This window comes from Geotrypetes seraphini, chromosome 15 (genome assembly GCF_902459505.1).
Source record: "Geotrypetes seraphini chromosome 15, aGeoSer1.1, whole genome shotgun sequence".
Lineage (NCBI taxonomy): Eukaryota > Metazoa > Chordata > Amphibia > Gymnophiona > Dermophiidae > Geotrypetes > Geotrypetes seraphini.
Window position 1 is genome coordinate 55467871 of NC_047098.1, and position 18259 is coordinate 55486129.

Here is an 18259-nt window from a genome sequence, read left to right on the forward strand (position 1 = left end):
TGCCTATTGAATTTCTAATCAAGTACAAAATTTTGATCATCATAATCATGTGCTCTACAGAGAGGCACCATGGTACTTAATCCAAATTCTAAGAAAATATATTCCAAACAAAATTTGCGATCAGAGGCAACTATGCGATTAACTTTGGAGAATACTCAGGACATACAGTATAAGAAAACATGTACGGCAGCAGTATCCTTGTCAGACCAGAGGCTATAGAACTCAATGAAAGGGACACTAAGATTAAGTGCAGATTTTAAATCTAAAAAAAATCTCTTGTAAGGGCATTTCAAAACTGATTGTTTAAATCAGCAGATGTCAGAATATTTTGACTACTAGAAGATGGCATGTTTAAAGGAAGCAGATTTTAATATGTATTGATGAATGTATAGAGTTTGTTTTATTTTATGTGTGTAATAATTTGTTACCCGCTTATTAGATAAGCAGGATAGAAATTTTTTTAAAATAAATAAAATTTTAAATGACTGTTGAATCCTCTATGCAAGACCCACTCAATTCAAAAGCTGCTACCTGTTTTTCTCAAAACTGCTGCTAGTGACCGAGGGCTCAATGCACAAAGCTCTGGGGATAGGGGGTGGGCTTAATTAAAAAAAAAAATACCAGGTTGGGAGTGATTTTGATTTACCATTCTATGCTCAACACAAATAGCATGCAAATTTTATGCTCCTTAGCTGTGCTGAGCAGTCCAGTAATAAGGGGGAAGAAATGTGCCTGGCGCCTGTGCAGAAGAGCAAATCAGTAGGTACAGCTCTTCTGCACAAGAATAATACAGCTCCTGATCGCTGGAGCCCGCAATCTCTCTCTCTCTCTTGTTTTTTTAATTTGCGACTTTCCCAGGATCAAACCCAAACAATCAGGTTGCTGAAGCAAGAGCTCTACCCACTGAGCCACTCTTCCATACTGTGCAGGTATTTGCTGAGCTCTGATAAGAGGCAGAAAAAACACATCCAAGACTTGAAGGGTTTTTTATTTTTGCTTCTGCTAACCAGATCTCAAGTACAGCCCTATACAGTGTGGAATGGCGGTTTAGCAGTTAGAGCTGCTGCCTCAGCAGAGTGAGGTTGTGGGTTTGATCCTGAGAGTTTTAAAGTAGAGTAATCTGAATGCAAGTTTCAAGTTTATTTAAAATTTCTTATACCGCCTAATCAAACTTCTAGGTGGTTTTACCAAAATACTATATAATAAACAGAAGATACTATAAAAATAGGTTAAAAATTAACAATCTTAAAAAAGTGCTTTGAAGTGCTTGTAAAGTGCTCAGTCATCAAACAAAAAGTGCAGTAAAACCATATATTAATTCCCCATACAAGTAAAGTTATTTTTGAGAACTAATACTAATTGTGATTTGGCTGAAGTTGTTTATAGCATAATTTGTCCTTGCAATTAACTCTATATAGGTCACACTAAAAGAAAAGTAAAAATACGGATGGGAGAACATCTCTCTAACATCAGGCGTAAACAACTTCAAGCTCCTATTGTATCTCATTGGTTGAAGCAGGTCATCATATTAATGATTTTAGACATACTGTTTTAAAAAAATATTTCTACCAAGAGGGGGGCGATAGTTCTCAGATTACTAATGGAAGAATTCAGATGAAGGACTGTGTTGAACGGCAGGGAACACAAATCACTCACCTGGAACAGCGGGTTTTGGCCCAAGAAGACGTCGCTGGACTGACTGTGACCCGGGTGCAGGAGCTTAAACCACCTGTAAGATCTTACAATCTCGCCTGAAGACCAGGAAAACCGAGGGTGAAGAAACAACCTGCGTATGGTCGGTCTTCCAGAGCGTGTTAAAGATTCTGAGCTGAGTGCTATCTTAGAGAAATGGCTGCCAGAGCACGTGGGTTTGCATGGCAACAAGAGGGCATCCATGGAAAATCAGGGGCGGGAAACTACACGGTGACACCAGGAAATACTTTTTCACCGAAAGGGTGGTTGATCGCTGGAATAATCTACCGCTACAGGTAATTGAGGCCAGCAGCGTGCCTGATTTTAGGACAAAATGGGATCGTCACGTGGGATCTCTTCACAGGGAAAGGTAAGGGAAGGTTATTGCGGTGGGCAGACTTGATGGGCCGTGGCCCTTATCTACCGTTTGTTTCTATGTTTCTATGATCCTGGCTGCGGCTTGGTGGAAAGGGTGCACTACATAGGCACACTGCGAGCGGATACCATACATCCATGACCGGTGATTGCCCAATACTTAAATGCAGCGGTGAAGGACTGCATCCTGGCGCAGTTCCGTAAGGCTGGGACTTTGGAATACGAGGGCGAAAAACTTCTGCTCTTTTAACGACTACACCGCTGATGTTGCTGGGAGATGCAAGGCGCTGGCCCTATATTGTAAGGAGCTGAGGAACAGGTTCTGCGTTCTGAGGAACACAGCTGCATTTCACTGTTCTGTTTCCAACCCAGGTTCGGATTCATACTGCAGCCAGGTCCAAGCTGTGCAAGACAAAAGAAGACCTGCAGGCCTTCCTGGCTGATCATCGCGGGGCAGCCACAACCTGAGAAGCTTGGTGCTGGTCCCATTGGTGACAATCGGGGAGGGATTTCCCTAGTTCTTGGGACACTCTCATGAGTGCAAGGGGACTCATGTGTGGCCTCTTACAGCTTTCTTACCGTCTCCTGTGGTGTGCATGCCACCAGTCTCTATAGATGGCATTGGCGACCTCTTGCCTTTCTTTCCACAGGTGATGGTGTTTGTATTTACTTGGGTTTTGGAAAATTAAACAATGCATGCGATTCTCTCCTATGTTTATGGAATGCTATGAGAAATCTATCGGTAATATAGTTTGAAGCAATACCATAAGCAACTTTGTAACAAAGACAACCCAGCTTAAACAAAACACGTGCCTCCACTGAAAGCCAATGCAACTCACAGTAGAAAGGAGTCACATGATCATATTTCTTTAGACCATAAATTAATTTGACCCCCGTATTTTGAATCAGTCTAAGCCTAGCCATTTCTTTCTTGGTACATGTCAAATAGACACTATTACAATAGTCGAGAAGACTTAGAAGTACTGACTGAACTAAAAGTTTAAAGGCCGGAAATTCAAAATACGATTTTATGGTATGCAGCTTCCACAATGTGTAATAACCCTTTTGCACCACAGCATCTACTTGCTTTTTCATGGTCAAGTGTTGATCTAACAACTCCCAATATTTTAAATCATTGGATTGATCTTATAGAGTGTTGAGTCTATAGTAATTGATGGTTCATATAAAATTCTAGGTGGAGACGCAACAAAGAATTTGGTCTTATGATTTAATTTGAATTTAAATTCTTGCATCCATGATTCCATCAGTTTCAGTATAGACTCAATTATTTGGGTAATATTAGATATAGCTGTATTACAAGGAATGATGATCGTAATGTCATCGGCATAACTAAACAGTCTAGAGCCCAGTTTGTTCAAATGAAACCCCAGAGAAAATAGATACACATTAAATAATGCATCTACCCAAGAGCTGCTGGAGCTTTTTCTTTATGCCAGGAAGCCATTGATATAGTTTGAGATTTTGCTGCTGCGGAGGAGAGATTGGCGTGAGAGAGTGAGTGAGTGAGAGTGTGAGTGTGTATCACTGGGGGGAGGTTTTGTTTTTTTGAATCGGGCAGATATTGTATGTGTGTTTAAAAAAAGAAAGGGATGGGGGAAAAAAGGTTTCATGCCCCGAACAGTTGAAGAGCAGGAGGTTTTCCCCTGCCTCTCAGCTGTCTGGGCTTCCCTTGCCAGCTCTGCGCATGTGTGAGAGTCGCTCTTACAGCGATCCATTTCGTTGCCACGGGTTGGGGGTGGGGGGAGAGAGTCACCATGGCTCCTGCTGTTTTTGCTGGCTTAGGGGAGGGGTCAGTTCCAAGTGCTGGTTGGTCGGGAAGGACCATCATCTGTAAGGGGGGGGGGGGCTTTTTTTTCTAACAGGACAGATATTGTGCATGTGTAATATGCATAGCATCTGTGCTCATTAAAAAAAAAAGAGACAGGTAAAAGTTATCACTTTTTTAGTGCATCAGGAAGCCATGCCAGAGCATCAATAGCATTTTAATATTAATCAGCTTATTTGCATGGTTGGATCGAGGAATGAGCGATCGTGCAGAAAACCAGGCAAACAAATCCACACTTCGCAGACCACACCATCCTAACTCTCAATCCCATCCCTACTATCACCAGCAATCGTCCCACATAGAAAAAGAAACCCAGATCTCCTCAAACCAAAACCCACCTAAACCTGAAACACATTCTCACAATTCACTACCATGCACTTACATGAATGCCAGATCGGTAGTCAACAAGTTACTACTATTGATTGAACTGATAACTACCAACAACCCAAGCCTTGCTTTCTTCTCAGAATCCTGGCTCAAGGACAAAGCCAGCCCAGAACTGACCCAGCTCTGTCCCCCAGGTTCACAGATACCTTGAAAGCAGAAAAGCAATATTGCCGCAAACTTGAGAAGAAATGGCAAAAAAGTAAGTCACCTGAACACAAAATTCCATGGAGGGCTGTGATCAACAAATATAAATACAATGTTGCTGAAGCCAAAAAAGCTCACTATGCTCATGAAATTGAAAATGACAACTTCAATATCAAAAAACTACTTACTATGCTTACAGACCTAGGTCTGCAGGAAAGATCTCTTAACTTACTGGCCAGACCCTCGCTGATCACTTCCTCAATAAGATAAAGACCTTACAACAAGAAGTTAAGAACACTTCCACCACAACAGCTCCAATTCACTCATCAAAAGATGAATTCCAACCCCTTTGCTGCTGACCAAATCTGGAGCACATTTATACCACTAGAAAATTCTGACACAGCTAAACTACTAAAGAACCTCTCCTCCCACAGCGGCATCCTCGACATATGCCCCAGCTGATTATTTGCTAATGCCCTGAATCACATCATTGCTTGGATCACTCACTTTCTGAACAATTTGCAACATCAAGGCCAACTTCCGTCCCAAATAGGTCAGATTGGTGTCTTGGGAATAGGGGTGAGTGTAAACACAGATCTAATAAATCCTACAAATTACAGGCCTATAGCTGGCATCCCAATACTCACCAAACTTTAAAAAAACACATGTAATAGCTCTCAATCTATATCGAAAAACACTCCTGCCTTCATCATAATGCAGTTCGGATTTCACCCACAATACAGCACGGAACTGCTTCTGCTAACCTTAACTACCAAAATCAAGTAAGCACTAAGCAAAGAATATCAAATCATCCTCCTCCAATTCAATATATCAGCAGCATTTGACTGTCAACCACCAACTGCTTCTTAACATACTCAATGAAATAGGCATATTCAGCACAGTATACAACCAGCTCAAAGATTTCCTACAGAATAGAAATTACCTCATCTGGAAAGACAAGGAATTTTCGCAAAGCTGACAAGCATTCTATGGTGTTCCCTAAGGATTCCCCTTCTCCCCCATACTCTACAACCTATTCATGAGTTCACTAGGCAATATTATTACCTTCAATAGCAATGAGTATTATCATATGCAGACATACTCCTCATCATCCCCATTACATACAACTCCATTGACATCCCTCAGAACTGCCAGCAACATAGACAAAACACAAACATGGGTCATACTCAAAAAGCTCAAACTTAACATAGCAAAAACAAAAGTACTATGGTTTCACAGTTCCCTACAAACAGTCCCTACAGCCATCATCCTGCCCTCTGGAACCAAACTAGATATCAACAAAATCTCCAAAATACTCTGGGTCATATTGGACTCTACCCTCTTCTATGAATCCCATATCGCCAACTTACAAAAAACACCCTTCTATAGTATGAGAACTCCAACTAGTCAGACCCTTCTTCCACAGTTATCACTTTGCAATACTGACACAAATGCTAGTACCATCTTAACTGGATTACTGTAAATCAATTTATGCAGGCATAAACACTACCCTTGGCTGCAAACTACAACCGATTCAAAACACAGCAATATGGATAATCTTCAAGCTGAAACAATTTGACTCCATATCGCCCTATTTCAATACACTCCACTGGCTACCAACCACTGCATGCATTAAATTCATAATATATCACATCTTATATGCAAGCTCAGCTGAACCTCTCATAAGCGTTTTCATCAATTTTTTTGTCCAATTTAACCAGAAACATCAAGAAATTTCTTTTGACCCTCCCATCTCCTAAAGGAATAAAGTACAAGTGCACATTCAGAAAGAGGCAGAGGGAGAGAGAAGCCAAAGGGGGGGAAAAAAAACTGAAAACAGAGCAGGAGAGAGAAGCAGAGGCAGGAGACCAAGAGAGGAATCGGCGAGAGTTAGCTCCGCCCACCCCCCAAATATCGACCAAAGCTTTGCCTTAAAAGGGGAAAGGCCAATGGATCCGAGTTGATCTGAGCAGCAGAAAAGCAGAGGCAGAGAGAGAGAAGCCAAAGGGTGAAAAAAAACCTGAAAAAAGAACAGGAGAGAGAAGCAAAGGCAGGAGACCATGAAGGGAATCAGCAAGAATTAGCTCTGCCCACCCCCGACATCAACCACCGAAGCTCTGCCTTAAAAGGGGAGGGGCCAACGGAGCAGAGTTGATCTGAGCAGGAGAAAAGCAGTTGCAGAAGGAGAAGCCAAAGGGGGAAAAAAACTGAAAAAAGAGCAGGAGAGAGAAGCAGAGGCAGGAGACCAAGAGGGGAATCGGCGAGTTAGCTCCGCCCACCCCCTGACCTCGACCACTGAAGCTCCGCCTTAAAAGGGGAGGGGCCAACAGCGCTCAGCCGTTCGGCGCGTGAAGGCTAGCGTTAAAAGGCGCTCGCCTTAGCGAGAGCGCCTTTGCGAAGGGCCTTGAGAAGGGATGAGCCACCACTAAAGCAGAGCCGAAAGAGACCACAACAGGTGCAGAGGGCACACAACCAGGCAGACACAGCAGGTACAGAGGACACACAACCACAGACCGCTAAAGGAGAGAAGAACATAGCAGGCGTAGAGGACACACAGCCAGGCAGACAGAGGACACAGCAGGCGCAGAGGACAACCACAGCAGACAAGCAGGCAGCAATGGAAGCAGCAGATGGAAGCAAAATGTTGAGCTACCCAGTTTTCTGCACCATCTGCCATATGTATGACTACCCCCCTGGAGAGTCTGAAGAGACAAGTAAGAGTCCTGGAGGGTAGAATACTGGAACTGGAGGCACTTCAAGCAGTGGAGGAGAGAGACATAGATGCAGAGAACGTCAGGACAGGGGAAGCAGGCCTGGGGAGGAGCCTAACTAAGATGGCGACCTGAAGGAACTCGGTGGAACGCCGTCGGGTCTGTGGATTAATCATGGTGAAACGCAAGTCAAAGACTCGGGTTTTTCCTTCAGAGCCCGGGTCAGGAGGAGTAACTATACCTGGTCCGATGGATCTTTTTGTCGAGCGACGCCCGGGCGGAATGCCGGAGGAGAGAGCCTTGGCTGGAGGCGCGAGTTTGTCGGGGAACTCCGGAGCTTCCTTTGAGGCAGTCAGCTTCTCCCCGGAGGAGCGCAGCACGCCAGTGCTGGCACGCCCATGTTTATCGCTGAACGCAACGAGTGAGGCGGCAGACTCGGAGGACAGCGAAGAAGGGGAAGATCAGGCTGTCCAGAGTGTCTTGACCGCCGGAGGAACACAACTGCCACAGCGTGAGATTGTGAGTTTGGTAGGGGATCAGCAGAGTCAATCTCCAGAACAGCAATTTTCAGGTACTGTGAAAATTAAACTGTTTACAGTAGTTCCTTTGAAAAAACCAGCTGTAATAGACCTAAATTCAATTTGGGAAGCTATTTCCGAATTGCAAACCTCATTGGGAACTCAGATGCAAAATTTAACCTCATACTGCTCTGGAATATTACTGGATACTACACAATTACATCAAAGAGTCGATAAAATGGAGGCAGATGTTCTGCAACATAGACAAAACTTAGACACTTTGACTGTGCAAAATCAGCTATTAATGAAAGATAATGGGAATATTAATTTTAAACTTGAGATGCTGGAGAATGCGTCAAGAAGTAAAAATTTGAGGTTAATTAATTTTCCTAAATTGTTATTGGTTTCACCACTTGACCTGTTCAAAAGGTATCTCACTGAAGTTTTGAAAATACCACAAACATCCTACCCACCGGTAGTTAGAATTTATTATCTTCCAACTGGAAAGAAGAAAATGGCTGAAGAACAACAGGTTCCTGTGGAAGGAACTTTAGATGTATTAGATTTGACTTATATTTTAGAAAGATCAGATTCTGATCAGATAACTGTGGCTATGCTTTTTGTACAACTAGCACTGGAATCTGATAGGGAGTGGTTACTGAAAATATTTTTTAAATTTAAAGATACAGAATTTATGAAGAATAAAAGTAGAATGTATCCAGATGTATCTAGAGTAACCCAGAAAAAGAGGAAGCAATTCTTAATTCTCCACCCCCAGGTGTTAAAATTGGGGGCAACGTTTGTACTTAGATTTCCTTGTAAATGTATAATTAATTTCCAGGGAACTAGATATGTATTTTTTGAATCTTCACAATTGTCAAGATTTATTTCAGCTAATGAGGTGTCTACTGCTGTTAACCCGAATAACTTGCAACAGAAAGGCTCTTAATTAGTAGGGCCCTAGGTGTGATTCAGGTCTATTCTTTGTTTACCTAAGAATGTTTAAAGAATTATAACTATACCGATTTTTCTTAAAGCTCACTCCTTAATATAGTGGACTAACTAACAGTACAATTGAGGATATTTTCCAATGATTTAATTTTATTGTTATTTCTTTGATATTTGAAATGTAACTGTTAAAATGGTTGATTTTTGTTGATCATGAAAATGAAAATTAATAAACATTAAAATGAAAAAAAAAAGACAGGGGAAGCAGAGAAAAAGACAGGACACCATAAAGGAAGAAGTCCGAGAGCTGGAGAAGTTCATAGAGGAGGCATACAGGGAGGTCGTGGAAAATCACCAGCAACAGTGGAACTGCCGAAAGTGTTTGTAGAGTGTGGACCACCCGATGGACAACCACCACGGAGAAATGGATGACACAGCAGCGAGAACGAAGGATACGGACCTGTGGCTGGAGAATCAAGAGAAGATAGAGAGGACAGCAATCATTGTGAGGGACTCAATCATCAGACAAGTCGACAGCCACATAGCAGGAGGAAGACTGGATTGGCTGGTGACTTGCCTACCGGGTGTCAAGGTAGAAGACATAGTGAGCCGCATCGACAGAATCATCGACAGTGTGGAAGAAGAAGATACGGCAGTGGTGATCCATGTGGGGACGAACAACGTGAGCAACAGAACTACAACAGGGAAGTACTGAAGGACTAGTTCCGGATGCTGGGAAGGAAGCTGAAGACCAGAACGCAGAGGATAGCATTCTCGGAGATCCTGCCGGTACCCAGGGCTGATGAGAAGATGCAGATGGAACTGCAAGCAGTCAGCGTGTGGATGCGGCAATGGTGTGAGGAAGAAGGATTCCACTTCCTGCACAACTGGACGACATTCTGGGGGAAGAGCAAGCTATACAGGAAGGACGAACTCCACCCAGCAGAGACGGAACAAGGCTACTTGCAGGCAACATCAAGAGAGAAGTTGAGAAGTTTTTAAGCTAGGAAGAAGGGGAAAGCCGACAGTCGACCAAGAGAGTCGATGGTTCGGGAACCGGTATACCCGGAGGATACCATGCAAGAAGATAAGAGGGAAAGACTCACCGGATCACAGGCAAGACAGATCGAAAAGGACACAAGAGGGAAGGAAATACAAGAAAGGAACAGGCCGCAAACTCAAGTGTATGTACATGAACGCAAGGAGCCTTAGAAATAAGATGGGTGAATTAGAAGCTATGGCACAAAGAGATAATGTTGACATCATAGGCATCACAGAAACATGGTGGACTGAGGAAAACGTCTGGGACACTGTGCTACCGGGATACAAACTATACCGCAGAGACAGTGGCTCAAAAAGTTGGGGACATTGCAATATATGTCAAAGAGGGAATTGAATCTACTGGAGAGAGCACGCCACAACTGACTGATAAGTTAGAATCTCTATGGGTCAAAATTCCGGGAACAAATGGCCTGGAAACGAAGATCAGCATCTACTACCAACCCCCCAGGGCAGTCCGAAGAAATTGACAGAGAAATGATGGACAAGATTAAACACAACTACAAGGGAGGCAACGCAGTTATCATGGGTGACTTCAACTATCCGGGAATAGATAGGAACCTAGGCACCTCCAGCTGCATTAGAAAGACCAAGTTCTTGGATGCTGTAGGCGATTGCATCCTGGAACAACTTGTCAAGGAAAACATTAGAGGAAATACAATTCTGGACTTAATTCTAAATGGTCTATGAGGACTGGCACGGTGTAGAAGTATAAGGGACGCTGGGAAAAAGCGATTACAATATAATCCGCTTTGATCTGGACGCAAGGGAGAAACATCAGTCCAAAACGACAGTCACGGTACCGAACTTCCGAAAAGGGAATTATGAAGGACTTATGGTATGGAAGACTTATGGTATGGAAGAAGATTAACAAGAGGATAAGCACTGTAAAAACGCTAGAGCAAGCTTAGTCCCTTTTTAAGGACAGTGTCACCGAGGCGCAAAATCTATATATACCGCGAATCAACAAGGGATCAAAGAGGAAAAAGAACAAAGAACCAGCATGGCTCACTGTAGAGGGGAAGGAAACGATAAGAGACAAGAAAACTTCGTTTAAGGAATGGAAAAGGTCAAAAACGGACAAAAACTGGAACAAGCACAAACAACATCAAAGCAGGTGCCAAAAAGCGGTAAAAGGGGCCAAAAGAGACTTAGAGGAAAAAATAGCCAAGGAGGCGAAGAACTTCAAGCCGTTCTTTCGATAAATTAAGGGGAAATGACCTGCAAGGAAGCGGTGGGACCATTGGATGGCCATGGATTAAAGGGAGCGCTAAAGGAGGACAAAGTAATCACCGACAAACTGAACACATTTTTTGCGTCTGTATTTACCGAAGAAGATGTACACAGCATACCGGAACCCATCAGGCTATATGCTGGAAATGAAGAAGAAAAGCCGACAGGATTGACAGTCAGTCTAGAGGAGGTGTGTAGGCAGATTGATAGGCTTAAGAGCGATAAATCCCTGGGATCAGATGGCATCCATCCGAGGGTCATCAAGGAACTGAAAGGGACCATAGCTGAACTGCTTCAACTAATAGCCAATCTGTCGATCAAATCAGGAAAGATTCCGGAAGGTGGCGAATGTTACGCTGTTCTTCAAGAAAGATTTGAGGGGATATCTGGGAAACTACAGACCGGTGAGTCTGAGCTCGGTACCGGGAAAATGGTAGAGTCACTGATAAAGGACCGCATCATTGATCACCTTGATGGACACGGGCTGATGAGGACTAGTCAACACGGTTTTAGCAACGGCAGATCATGTTTAACAAACTTGCTGCACTTCTTTGAGGGAGTAAACAGACAGATAGACAAAGGCGACCCTGTTGACATTGTATATCTGGATTTTCAGAAGGCGTTTGATAAGGTTCCGCATGAACGACTACTTCAGAAAATTGCGAGCCATGGAATCGAGGGTGAAATACTCATGTGGATTAAAAACTGGCTGGATCATAGGAAACAAGAGAGTGGGGGTAAATGGGCAATACTCGGACTGGAAGAGTGTCACTAGTGGGGTGCCGCAGGGCTCGGTGCTTGGACCTGTGCTCTTCAACATCTTTATAAATGATCTAGATATTGGTATGAATGAGGTGATTAAATTTGCAGACGATACAAAGTTATTCAGAGTAGTGAAGACACAGGGGGATTGCGAAGATCTGCAACGTGACATAATCAGGCTTGAGGAATGGGCATCAACATGGCAGATGAGGTTTAACATGGATAAGTGTAAGGTGATGCATGTAGGTAACAAAAATCTCATGCACGAATACAGGATGTCCGGGCCGGTACTTGGAGAGACCTCCCAGGAAAGAGACTTGTGAGTTATGATCGACAAGTCAATGAAGCTGTCCACGCGAAGTGCAGTGGCAGCAAAAAGGGCAAACAGAATGCTAGGAATTATAAAGAAGATCACAAACAGATCGGAGAAGGTTATCATGCCACTGTACCGGGTCATGGTGCTCCCTCACCTGGAGTACTGTGTCCAGCACTGGTCGCTGTACAAGAAGAAGGACATGATGCTACTTGAAAGGGTCCAGAGAAGGGCGACTAAGATGGTTAAGGAGCTGGAGGAGTGTGAAAGATTAGAGAAACTGGGCTTTTTCTCCCTCAAATAGAGGAGACTGAGAGGACATGATCGAAACATTCAAGATACTGAAGAGAATACACTTAGCAGATAAGGACAGGTTGTTCACCCTCTCCAAGGTAGGGAGAATGAGAGGGCACTCTCTAAAATTGATAGGGGATAGATTCCGTACGAATATAAGAAAGTTCTTCTTCATTCAGAGAGTGGTAGAAAACTGGAACGCTCTTCCGGAGTCTGTCGTAGGGGAAAACACCCTCCAGGAATTCAAGACAAAGTTAGACAAGTTCCTACTGAAGCAGAACGTACGCAGGTAGGGCTAGTCTCAGTTAGGGCGCTGGTCTTTGACCAAGGGCCACCGTGTGAGCAGACTGCTGGGCATGACAGACCACTGGTCTGACCCAACAGCAGCAGTTCTTATGTTCACTCATCACCTACTTCGGTGCAAAAATTGGAACAGCCTCCTAATAACATCAAAATAGAACCCTATCTCAGATTGCGAAAGAAACTAAAGACTTCTCTTTGAGACGATATACTTCATTAACAATCAATAGCTTGTTCAAACTCAAAGATTTCTTCCTCATTCCAAAGCAAACTGTACTTCTAATATCTCAATGCTTATCCAATGTAAACTGTACTTCTAATTCTCCTCAATGCTTCTCCGTAGAAGACTCTTCACCTTCTCGCTCCTCCTCCTTTCTCCTTTTTCCCTTATCTGTTTGCTTAGCACCCGAATTGTACATCGCCTTGAACCTATTTAGGCATAGAGCAACTCACAAATTGTAGATTAGATTAAACGTAGTGTGTCTGTAGTCAGAGACCAAAATACCGCTCTCTGATGTCTGCTCTTTCATCAGCCAACATGTAAGGCTAGATTCACTAAGCAAACCGATTGGTTTGCGACCCGATTTTACTCCAGCCCGATTCATTTACCTTTCTGCCAATCTGATTCTGATCCGATTCCGATCCGAGCATGCAAATGAGGGGGAACGGCATGCAAAGTAGGCAGGGACGCGATTCACAAAACAAATTTCGCGATCTGACTGGGCTGGCCGATCAACTCAAGAAGCGACTGCTGGAGACCAGCCACAAACGTCCTTTCTGACTCTCCAGCTTCATTGCCGCCCTGCTCTCTGCACGCCCTGCATCACTCCTACCTGCCGCCCTGCTCTCCATCGAATCTCTCCTGCCCTTCTTCGCACAGCGAGCCCGTAGTTTTAACCTGCGGGTTTAAAGCGGGTTAAAACCACAGGCTCGCTGGGCTAAAGTTTATTTTAAAAAGGCACGGCTCAGATGGGTTTTAGACACATGCGCAAACCATCTACAGATGGTCTGCGCATGTGTCGGGATCGCACACTAGCGATCTGTGTTGGAAGATGGGGGCGTTCCTCTAGTTGCCCCCATTAGAATATTACTGCTTTTTGAATCCATCAGACCTGCCCGGATCGGACACAGATCGGTCATGATTGGGCAGGTTAGTGAATCTAGCCCACAGTCCCTTTAAGTATCAATGAGGGGAGCCTTGTACTCACTAAGAGGATATCACCGAGGGGAGCGTTTGTAGATTCCTGGCCTCCTGCAGCAGCGGATCTTAACTTTTTTACACGCCCGCAGGCATCTACCGAGACGGACCCCCTGACGTCATCGGGTCCGTCTACAACTCCTTAAAATCAAGCCGCTGCCGCGATTGCGGCCGCAGGGCGTGGCCGAAGGGGCGTGCCCTAAGGGGCATGCCAGGCCCCTTGGAGCCACGAGGAGTCCGGGAGCTGGAATTGGTTGGTAATATAAAAATTTTTTCCTATAATTTTTATATGACAGTTACAATATGGGAAAAAGAAAAATTAAACCAAAAAGCTCTACACCAGTGATATCAGGTCCAATGGATAGACACCTAACATTACTTTCTGATAATTTACCTGTGGTACTACCAAATGTAGATTCCTCCTTGTCAGGAGCTTCAATAAGTCCCCTCAATCGCACTCCTCCCCTTCATCCGGTACCCAGTGATAGTGGGAATATAAACCCTACTATATCCAATGTTCAAGTGGCTTCATCTACCCATACTAGTAAATTAGTATATGCTGAAATACCTAAACCATTGATATTTTCTGGAGGAGTCGATGAAAACCCAAGAACAGAGGAAACACAGGATATTACTTTAAAGGACATATGGTTAGGAATATCCAGGGTTGAAGGGTTTCTCAGGACAACGATGAAACAAATGGGAGATTTTTCTCAGTTAGTTTCTTCTAAATTTGAAAATGTGGACTCAAAATTTAGGTTGCTTGGATAAACGTTTAAATGTTGTTGAAACTCAATGTAATAATTTACAAGCTGTCTCGGTATCAGCTGTTAAAGATTCTACAGTGATACATTCTAAAATTGAATCTATAGAGAACATGAATAGAGTGAAAAATCTCCGCCTGGTCAATTTCCCAGTAACTCATTTATTGTCACCTGAGATTTTATTGAGGAAGTTTCAGAGAAGTACTGGGAATGGCCAATGCGGAGAATTTTCCAATAAATAATTACTATATTCCTCCTAAAAAAGTTGAATCTGGCCAGGAGGTGGACCATCTGATCACACCAGAGGTAAATTTGACTGAATTTTTGGAAGACACACAGGATGTGATTCAGAGTCAGTCCTCCCTGGTAATAACATGCATGAGCGAGATGGACAAGATGCTGATTATGAAACTTTACTTTAAAAATAGGTTAATGAAATTTGGTGGGGATTTGGTCAGGATTTTTCCGGATGTATCTAGAACCACTCAGTTGAGGAGGAAAGAATTTTTTAAATTGAAGGATAGAGTGTTGGCACTGGATGCATCCTTTTACCTGAAATTTCCCTGTAAATGCTTGATTAAGTTACAAGATATTGAGTATTCATTTTGGGACCCCATACAATTACAACAATTTTTAGTTGCAAGAGAATAAAAATAAAATATAAATGAGATTTGTTTCACCTAGCTGAGATTATGAGGAGAATTAATATAAAATATCCCTATTTTTAAGGAATGATTCAGGGTTCTTTAGTGTGAACCAAGAATTAATGTCCTTTATTTTCTTGAATTTTAGTTATTAGAAATAGCAAGGTACTCCCCATTAATGTGGGCTTAAAAGGAATTATGTATGTATATTTGATTATGTATTGATTTATGTGATTTCTCCTTTTTTCTTTTGAAGTATTGGATATTGTAATGTATTCAAAATTATAAATAAAAAAAAAAATAAAAAGTATCAATGAGTGGCTAATGTCCTCAGTGTCTATAAGGAGCAGAACTACAAGTATGTGCAGTACTAAACCAGTACTGTATAGAACCTTAATGTCAATTAAAATAGTTCCAATGAAGAGCTGTGTGCATCCCAGCTTCTGTGCTGATAGCCTTTCAGAACAAATCCAGACACAGTGGAGCCAGGGCATCCTTTCTACCTGTCCTTGTCCAGGAGCCAGCTATGAAACTTCAGTTTGGAGTCTAAGAGGGAAAGGAAAGACCTGTGACAGAGAGCCAAAGGACTTTTCCAGGCAGCCTACAGGTGAGGTCAATTATCCTTCTTATAGTAGGGGGTGATATAGAAAGTATTGTTAAGTGTGAGTCAGACCTTTTTGGCACGTGATTCTTTGGCCAGCACCACTAGTTATATCTCAGGAATAAGAATTATTAGTTGCACCGATATTCCTAGCTCACTGTTCTACCATAAACTGATAAATCTTGCTGCTAAGTTTTCTTGCTATACTAATATATCTATTCTTCTATATTATATAAACACACATACACATTTTTATATTACCAATACACTGTAATATATTTCCAGAATGTGGTCCTTGTCTACCTTTATTACAAGGATTACACAAAGTCTAAGGGACACTTAGGCACAAGTCATCCTCTAGAAAAGACACTTAGCCAATAACAAGGTCATTATGAGCCAAAAGTGCCTACATAAGGGTTTCTTATCTAGTTGATTTCATTAATTAATGTTGAGGCCAAAGTGTTACTTGTAGCTTTGTTAGTAGATTAATCTATTCATCTTGTCTCTACTTTCTATTATACTGAGAGTTGAGAGTGTACTGGAGTTTTCTTTGCCTCCATATCTTAGCAGGAGTCCATAGCATGTCTGACAGTACTTACGGAAAGGAATGTTAATAGTAAGTCCAGATTTCACTTTAAGCTTTATCATTTTCAAGCTTTATATTTAGCCTACTGTGACATAACATAGAGGTTGGCATACAAGGAAAAGACAAAACTGTCTTATTTAGTATGCACAAGAAATCTCAACTTGAGTTACCACAAAATAAAGGTTGTTTTAGATCAGCATCACCCCCTACAGTGTCACTACAGTGATATTCTTTAGGAAATGCACCAAGACACAGGCTATTCATTTTACTCAACCCCACATAAAACATACTCAAGATTGATTATTTCTATACTGGGAAAGATGTAATTCCTGCAGTGGTTTAAGTAGAGATGGGTACTACACTTCTCCCTCGGTATTTGCGGGGCATAGGGGCAGAGCCAGACCGCGAATTGTGAAAAACTGCAAATAACTTCTGGTCCAGCTCTGACCCACCCCCGCCTCCCTCCCAGCATCCCGGCCTTACCTGGTAGTCTAGCGGACTTTTGGGGCAGGAGCGATCTTCCTACGCTCCTGCCCCGTGTATATCGCCAATAGTAAATGGCTGCCGTGAGTTCTCCTCGTAGTCTCGAGAGACTATGGGAACTCACGGCAGTCATTTCCTATTGGCGATATACATGGGGCAGGAGCGTAGGAAGATTGCTCCTGCCCCCCAAAAAGTCACAGATAATCAAAACCGCGAACCCAGAAACCACGAATAGGGAGGGGGAAGTGTATAACCTAGTCAGATCATGCTTCAGTAGTGTTATACTTGAGGGGAAAGAAGTAAGAACTGGGATGCAAATTTTGGAGGCTGAAGACATTAAGGAGTATTTCAAACATGTTCCCAAGGACTCTTCCTAGGCAGTGATCTGGATTGGATTTATTGAACTTGATATACTGCTAGGTCCAGTGTATTTAGCAGTTTACAAAACATAATTTGAAGAAAAAATTAGTGTAGTTACAATACAAGATAACTCAATAAAGAGGAACAGTGCAATACAATACAAGGTATCTCAAACAAGTAATACAAGTAGCTATGGGTTAATTTCTTCAGATTTTGCAACATCTTCAATGTCAATATTATCCATGTCCATAGTGTTGTAGGAAGAGGATGGTCTTCAAGTTTTTCCGAAAGGCATAGTAGCACCATTTTGGAAGATGGGTGGAATAGTCTCCCAGTAGAGGTGGTAGAGACAGACTGTGAATTCAAGAAAGCACGTGAGGTCTCTTAGGGCAGACTGGATGGGCCATTTGGCCTTTATCTGCATGTTTCTATGTTCTGCGGTTAACCGTGGGTACCTGTCCCACATGTCATTCTCTATTCACATCCACAAGGCTTTGGCAGAAGGGGGGGAGAATAAAAAACAAACAAAAAAAAAAAACCCACTTTCAAGATCAACTGTGGATAAGAGTCATGAAAAACAGCCAGCCAAGAGACTTAACCATAGGAACTGGAAGCCATGGACTGCAACCTGGAGTCAGACTCAGAACTGGAAGAATTATTTCTCCACCTTCATCTGTTGGTGGGGGACAAACTATTCATTTCGACTAGTCTTGAAGGGTGAGAAAGGAAGAAAGTGTTTGCTGCAAACTTATGAAGTGATCATGGAATGACAGCCGCTAAATTACTTGGATGTTTTTTTCTAGTTCTTTCTATTTTAATGTGGCACCAGAATTTAGATTGGGTGATATGGGCATTCGTAGTCATGCTTCAACTAGAAGCCTTGACATCTGATTTGATTCTAATATAATGCAATACAATGCTTCAACTAGAAGCCTTGACATCTGATTTGATTCTAATATAATGCAATACAATGCTTTAGTTTTTCATTTGAACTAGTATATACAATCTGGACATTTAAAAAACCTGTTGTGCTTTCTGGCA

At 42.6% G+C, this 18259-nt stretch overlaps 1 protein-coding gene across 1 annotated transcript in view; it reads right to left on the minus strand.

The window, feature by feature from the left end:
• UBE2G1 (ubiquitin conjugating enzyme E2 G1) overlaps nucleotides 1–18259 on the minus strand; it is a 120339-nt gene that overhangs the window by 13341 nt on the left and 88739 nt on the right. The window lies entirely within an intron of this gene.